General features: G+C 47.3%; 1 protein-coding gene across 1 annotated transcript in view; it reads left to right on the top strand.

Annotated features, from left to right (window-relative positions):
• The window catches only part of LOC128705527 (retinal homeobox protein Rx2-like), a 138,579-nt gene that overhangs the window by 20,295 nt on the left and 110,784 nt on the right, over window positions 1-7,500 (top strand). The window lies entirely within an intron of this gene.

Genomic DNA, 7,500 nt, shown 5'->3' with positions numbered 1-7,500 from the left:
TAATAATCGGCAGATTAATTATTGATCAGATGTCGCTGACTGTTAATTGATCATTGATGATCAATTATCATCATCCAAACGCTGTTGATTATTTTTTATTAATCAAGCGATGCTTAATTTACTTTTAAATACAATTGAATACAACAGAATACACGAAAATGCAACAGAATACAGGATAATACAAGAGAACACAAGAAAATACATCATGATACACAAAAATACAAGAAAATACAAGAGAATACACGAAAATACAAGATAGTACAAGAGAATACAACAGAATACACCAGAATACACGAGAATACAACGGAATACAACAGAATACACCAGAATACACATAATACAAGAGAATATATGAGAATACAAGAAAATACAAGTAAGTATAAGAGAATACACAAGAATAAAAGAGAATAAAAGAGAGCTTTATCAAGTTCTGTTTCGCTCTGTGTAGAGCTTTATCAAGTTCTGTTTCGCTCTGTGTAGAGCTTTATCAAGTTCTGTTTCGCTCTGTGTAGAGCTTTATCAAGTTATGTTTCGCTCTGTGTAGAGCTTTATCAAGTTCTGTTTCGCTCTGTGTAGAGCTTTATCAAGTTCTGTTTCGCTCTGTGTAGAGCTTTATCAAGTTCTGTTTCGCTCTGTGTAGAGCTTTATCAAGTTCTGTTTCGCTCTGTGTAGAGCTTTATCAAGTTATGTTTCGCTCTGTGTAGAGCTTTATCAAGTTCTGTTTCGCTCTGTGTAGAGCTTTATCAAGTTCTGTTTCGCTCTGTGTAGAGCTTTATCAAGTTATGTTTCGCTCTGTGTAGAGCTTTATCAAGTTCTGTTTCGCTCTGAGTAGAGCTTTATCAAGTTCTGTTTCGCTCTGTGTAGAGCTTTATCAAGTTCTGTTTCGCTCTGTGTAGAGTTTTATCAAGTTCTGTTTCGCTCTGTGTAGAGCTTTATCAAGTTCTGTTTCGCTCTGTGTAGAGCTTTATCAAGTTATGTTTCGCTCTGTGTAGAGCTTTATCAAGTTATGTTTCGCTCTGTGTAGAGCTTTATCAAGTTATGTTTCGCTCTGTGTAGAGCTTTATCAAGTTATGTTTCGCTCTGTGTAGAGCTGTATCAAGTTATGTTTCGCTCTGATAAAGCTCTACGCAGAGCGAAACAGATCTTGATAAAGCTCTACACAGAGCGAAACAGAGCTTGATAAAGCTCTACGGCAGAGCGAAACGTTCTAATTCAAGCTTTGCTCTACAACGCGTCATTCAAGCTTCTTGTCGACGTTTCTAAATCAAAGTTTCAAAGAGCATCGTTTTAGATCAAAGGTGTCGGAGGAGAGCTGAACAGGCAACGGAGAACAGGCAACGGAGAACAGGCAGCGGAGAACAGACAACGGAGAACAGGCAGCGGAGAACAGACAACGGAGAACAGGCAGCGGAGAACAGGCAACGGAGAACAGGCAACGGAGAACAGGCAACGGAGAACAGGCAACGGAGAACAGGCAGCGGAGAACAGACAACGGAGAACAGGCAGCGGAGAACAGACAACGGAGAACAGGCAGCGGAGAACAGGCAACGGAGAACAGGCAACGGAGGACAGGCAACGGAGAACAGGCAGCGGAGAACAGACAACAGAGAACAGGCAGCGGAGAGCAGACAACGGAGAACAGGCAGCGGAGAACAAGCAACGGAGAACAAGCAACGGAGAACAGGCAACGGAGAACAGGCAACGGAGAACAGGCAACGGAGAACAGGCAACGGAGAACAGGCAACGGAGAACAGGCAATGGAGAACAGGCAGCGGAGAACAGACAACGGAGAACAGGCAGCGGAGAACAGACAACGGAGAGCAGGCAGCGGAGAACAGGCAACGGAGAACAGGCAACGGAGAACAGGCAACGGAGAACAGGCAGCGGAGAACAGACAACAGAGAACAGGCAGCGGAGAGCAGACAACGGAGAACAGGCAGCGGAGAACAAGCAACGGAGAACAAGCAACGGAGAACAAGCAACGGAGAACAGGAAACGGAGAACAGGCAACGGAGAACAGGCAACGGAGAGCAGAAGACAAGGGGGGGGGAACAGACAAAAGACGGCAGACAGAGCAACCCCCAGCAGACGGTAGATAGGCCTAGCCTAGTCCCCGTGGCTTGATTTGGGCCTACCGTAAACATTTGTGTTTCATATCCACGGTTCACAGCGTCTAGCCTATCTCAGCCTATCTCAGCCTATCCTCCCTGTAGATCCCCATCCCTCTCCCATACCCCCACCACCCCTACCTGTCCCACTGAGGCATGTAGAGAGGGGGGTAGGGAGGATGCTTGTAGACAGTGGGGGTAGTTTGGTAGATAACACAGGTGGTAGAAGAGGCGATAGGGTAGATTTGGAAGGTAGACAGGCAGGCGATAGGGTAGATTTGGAAGGTAGACAGGCAGGCGATAGGGTAGATTTGGAAGGTAGACAGGCAGGCGATAGGGTAGATTTGGAAGGTAGACAGGCAGGCGATAGGGTAGATTTGGAAGGTAGACAGGCAGGAGATAGGGTAGATCTTAGAAGGTAGACGGGTAGGCGAGTAGACAGGCGAATGTCAGAGGCGGTAGATACATGGGTAGATAGACTGGGGGAAAGGGAAGGAGGAGGGGAGAGGGGAGGGAAAGGAGGAAGGGAGAGGGGAGGGGAAGAAGGAGGGGGAGAGGGGAGGGGAAGAAGGAGGGGAGAGGGGAGGGGAGGGTTGGGACAACTCGCCTCTGATCTTCCCGACCACTCCAAGACTCACAGTGGTCTTGAGACCACTCCAAGACTCAGGGCTTAAGAGAGAGTCTCCAGGACCTCCTTCATGGTCCTTCTCTCACTCAGTCAAACGAGGGAAACCCCCCTCCCCCCAGTGAATCTTGAGAGCCTCCTGTTGGGACTCCTGCTGTTGGGACTCCTGTTGCTGGGACTTATCCTGTTGAGACTCCTGCTGTTGGGACTCCTGCTGTTGGGACTCCTCCTGTTGGGGCTCCTCCTATTGGGACTCCTCCTGTTGAGACTCCTGCGGTTGGGACTCCTCCTGTTGGGACTCCTCCTGTTGGGACTCCTTTCAAAACCCACATCTTTCTGACGATCCTTGATTGGGAATGAAGGTGGGGGTGAGCGGGGAAAGTGGGAGTGGGGGAAGTGAGTGGGAAAGTGGGAATGGGGGGTTACCTGGATTACCTGGAGGTCATTCCGGGGATCAACGCCCCCGCGACCCGATCCATGACCAGGCTTCCCGATGGATCAGGGCCTGATCAACTAGGCTGTTACTGCTGGCCGCACTGCGTGCGGCCAGCAGTAAGTGGGAGTGGAGGGTGAGTGGGAAAGTGGGAATGGGGGTGAGTGGGAAAGTGGGAGTGGGGGTGAGTGGGAAAGTGGGAGTGAAGGATGAGTTGGAAAGTTGGAGGGGGGTGAGTGGGAAAGTGGAAGTGGGGGGTGAGTGGGAAAGAGTGGGAAGACTAGGGTTGGACAAGTCTGGTTCAGTCTTGCTGGTTGGTTAATTCTCAGGATTTTCCTGGTATTTTTCTCCTTCCTTTGAAAGATCAGTCAGTTATTTGGTTTAACATTCGGTTTGTGTGGTCGGTTTGTGGGGGGGGGTCGGTTTATGGGGGTCGGTTTACCTTTATCTGGTTTACCACTTGTTCGGTTGCTATTACCTCCACCCTCTCCTCTCCTCCTCCTTCCCTTCCTTCCTCCACTTCTCCTCCCCCTCCATTCTTAAAGCTCCAGTTTCCTCCACTCCTCTCTCCTCCACCGACCAATTTACATTCCCCAGCGTTCTTACAGATGTACTTCCTAACTCTTTTTCTCCTGCTCATCCATTCTTTCACCTCTCATCCCCTCTCTCATGCCTCCTTCCTCTTACCTGCCACCTCTCCACCCTTCTCCAGCAATCATCAGGGAGCACATCACTGCTGGGAGCGGTGAGAGGCAGTGAAAGGCAGCCTCACGGTCCTCCGCACCAAGCACTCCTCGACCATGATGAAAACTGACATCTCACATGGCCCTATAATTGAAAATTCATTGTAAACACGCCTTTATCGGCGTATTAAGGAGATAAGCTATAAGCATTTAGTCCTATTAGCGAGCACACGAGTGGGTTATCAGTCCCAGCATCGCCCAAGGGAGCTTCGACTCTACGGTAAGAGAGGGTGAAGGCCCTTGTTAAACAGCCAGGGAGGAAAGATAGTTCCCTGCGGTACCACCCTGAGGGAGATCATCCATTAAGACACTCAAGCTCTCTGGCACTCCCGTGCTCCTCTAGCCTCGAGGTACATGCCACCTTATGTATCCATTAGACCAACAGAGGCCATGACTATGTTGTAGGGAGAAAACAAAAAAATATTAGGATATATATAGACAGGAAGAAAGAGAAACGAATGATTTTTGTGCGAAGAGAATGAATGATAATGGAGAGTTTGGTGGAGGAGGAGAATGGGCAACCCTTGCCACACACACACACACACACACACACACACACACACACACACACACACACACACACACACACACACACACACACACACACACACACACACACACACACACACACGCACACACACACATACAGTAAAGCTAATGAATCAGGGGTAGAGTGGACCTAGTAGCGACCATGGAAGAGGCAGGGCCAGGAGCTGTGAATCGACCCCTGCAACCACAAATAGGCAAGTGGAAATAGGCGATTATACAGGAAGAAATAAGAAAGATTGTAGACAGACAGAAAGAGAGATAAAAGTTGTAGATAGACAGGAAGAGAGATATAACAAAGGTAGAGAGAGAGAGATAAGGACAGTTAACCTGACCACTTCAGCAGACGTTAAGTTTACTGACGGGGCCAGCAGCAACAGCAGCAACAGCAGCAACAGCAGCAACAGCAGCAACAGCAGCAACAGCAGCAACAGCAGCAACAGCAGCAACAGTAGCAGCAGCAACAACAGCAGCAACAGCAACAGCAACAGCAGCAGTCGTGTTAATTAACCTCTCCCTCTCTCACTACACTTACGTTAATAACAAGAACAAATACTCTGCTACAAATATGTGCATGTCGTCTACACTAAATTGCCTTAATTGGCCAGCAAGGTTGTTAGGTTAACAAGGTGTAACGAGCGGATCTAATTAAGGTTGTGACGTGTGGTTTGTTAGGTTTGAAGCTTGTCTACTGCACGAACCTCACAACTCTTGCCAGAGTTGCGTTGTGTGAGCAAAGATACTATGTAGTTAGTCCCAATGGTTAGTTAGTACCTATGGTTAGTTAGCACATATGGCGTGTTGGTTTGCTAGCCTATCAGTTTTCCCTTTGTTGTTGAGATTGCAATTCCTCTGTACATCATCACCTGTGAGCCAGAAGGATATTAGGAAATACTTCTTCAGCCTTCAAACTGGTAAATTAGTGGCCAGACGTGGAGGTGGTGAAGGCAGACTCCATACACAGCTCCAAGAGTCGGTACGATAGGGCCAGAGAATTCAAGGAAGCAACAATACATACGATCATGATACAAGCGGGACCAGCAGCTGAGACTCAACACCCCAACGCAACTACGTATATATATATATGCATATATATATATATAAATATATATATATATATATATATATATATATATATATATATATATATATATATATATATATATATATATACATATATTCTTGCACACACACAGACACACACACACACCTAGCCAAGCATGTAAAGTAACTAGAGAAAGTGCAAAGGTTTGCAACAAGACTAGTCCCAGAGCTAAGAGGCATGTCCTACGAGGAGAGGTTAAGGGAAATCAACCTGACGACACTGGAGGACAGGAGAGATAGGGGGGACATGATAACGACTTACAAAATACTGAGAGGAATTGACAAGGTGGACAGAGACAGAATGTTCCAGAGACTGGACACAGTGACAAGGGGACACAGTTGGAAGTTGAAGACACAGATGAATCACAGGGATGTTAGGAAGTATTTCTTCAGCCACAGAGTAGTCAGGAAGTGGAATAGTTTGGGAAGCGATGTAGTGGAGGCAGGATCCATACATAGCTTTAAGCATAGGTATGATAAAGCTCACGGTTCAGGGAGAGTAACCTTGTAGCGACCAGTGAAGAGGCGGGACCAGGAGCTTGGACTCGACCCGTGCAACCTCAACTAGGTGAGTACAACTAGGTGAGCACACACACACACACACACACACACACACACACACACACACACACACACACACACACACACACACACACACACACACACACACACACACACACACACACACACACACACACACACACACACACAACACACACACACACACACACACACACACACACACACACACACACACACACACACACACACACACACACATACACACACATACACACAAACACACAACACACACACAAAACACACACACACACACACACACACACACACACACACACACACACACACACACACACACACACACACACACACACACACATACACACTCAGAATGATGTGAAGTTAATGAGAAGAATCAAATCGGATGAGGATCAGGCAGGACTACAAAGAGACCTGGACAGGCTGCAAGCCTGGTCCAGCAACTGGCTCATTGAGTTTAACCCTGCCAAGTGCAAAGTCATGAAGATTGGGGAAGGGCGAAGAAGACCGCAGACACAATATAGTTTAGATGGCCAAAGACTGCAAACCTCACTCAAGAAAAAAGATCTGGGGGTGAGTATAACACCGAGCATATCTCCTGAGGCGCACATAAATCAGATAACTGCTGCAGCATACGGGCGCCTGGCAAACCTACGGATAGCGTTCCGATACCTCAGTAAGGAGTCGTTCAAGACCCTGTATACCATTTACGTCAGGCCCATACTGGAGTATGCAGCACCAGTTTGGAATCCACACCTACTCAAGTACGTCAAGAAATTAGAGAAAGTGCAAAGGTTTGCAACAAGACTAGTCCCAGAGCTACGGGGATTGTCCTACGAAGAAAGGTTGAGGGAAATCGGCCTGACGACACTGGAGGACAGTAGGGTCAGGGGAGACATGATAACGACATATAAAATACTGTGCGGAATAGACTAGGTGGACAAAGACGGGATGTTCCAGAGATGGGACACAGACACAAGAGGTCACAATTGGAAGTTGAAGACTCAGATGAATCAAAGGGATGTTAGGAAGTATTTCTTCAGTCATAGAGTAGTCAGGCCGTGGAATAGCCTAGAAAGTGACGTAGTGGAGGCGGGAACCATACATAGTTTTAAGGCGAGGTATGATAGAGCTCATGGGGCAGGGAGAGAGAGGACCTAGTAGCAATCAGCGAAGAGGCGGGGCCAGGAGCTATGACTCGACCCCTGCAACCACAAATAGGTGAGTACAAATAGGTGAGTACACACATACACACACACACACACAAATTACTTATAGATCGCAATTTGTACACCGGAAGTTGAGTAATTGACCGGAAGTTGCACATACTGTGCAACTGAAGATAACTAAACCTTCAAACATAAAACAATATGATCAAGTTTT

This window comes from Cherax quadricarinatus, chromosome 51 (assembly GCF_038502225.1).
Source record: "Cherax quadricarinatus isolate ZL_2023a chromosome 51, ASM3850222v1, whole genome shotgun sequence".
NCBI classification, from domain to species: Eukaryota; Metazoa; Arthropoda; class Malacostraca; order Decapoda; family Parastacidae; genus Cherax; species Cherax quadricarinatus.
The sequence above is the reverse complement of the archived record's forward strand: the minus strand, read 5'-3'. Positions and strand labels throughout refer to the sequence as shown.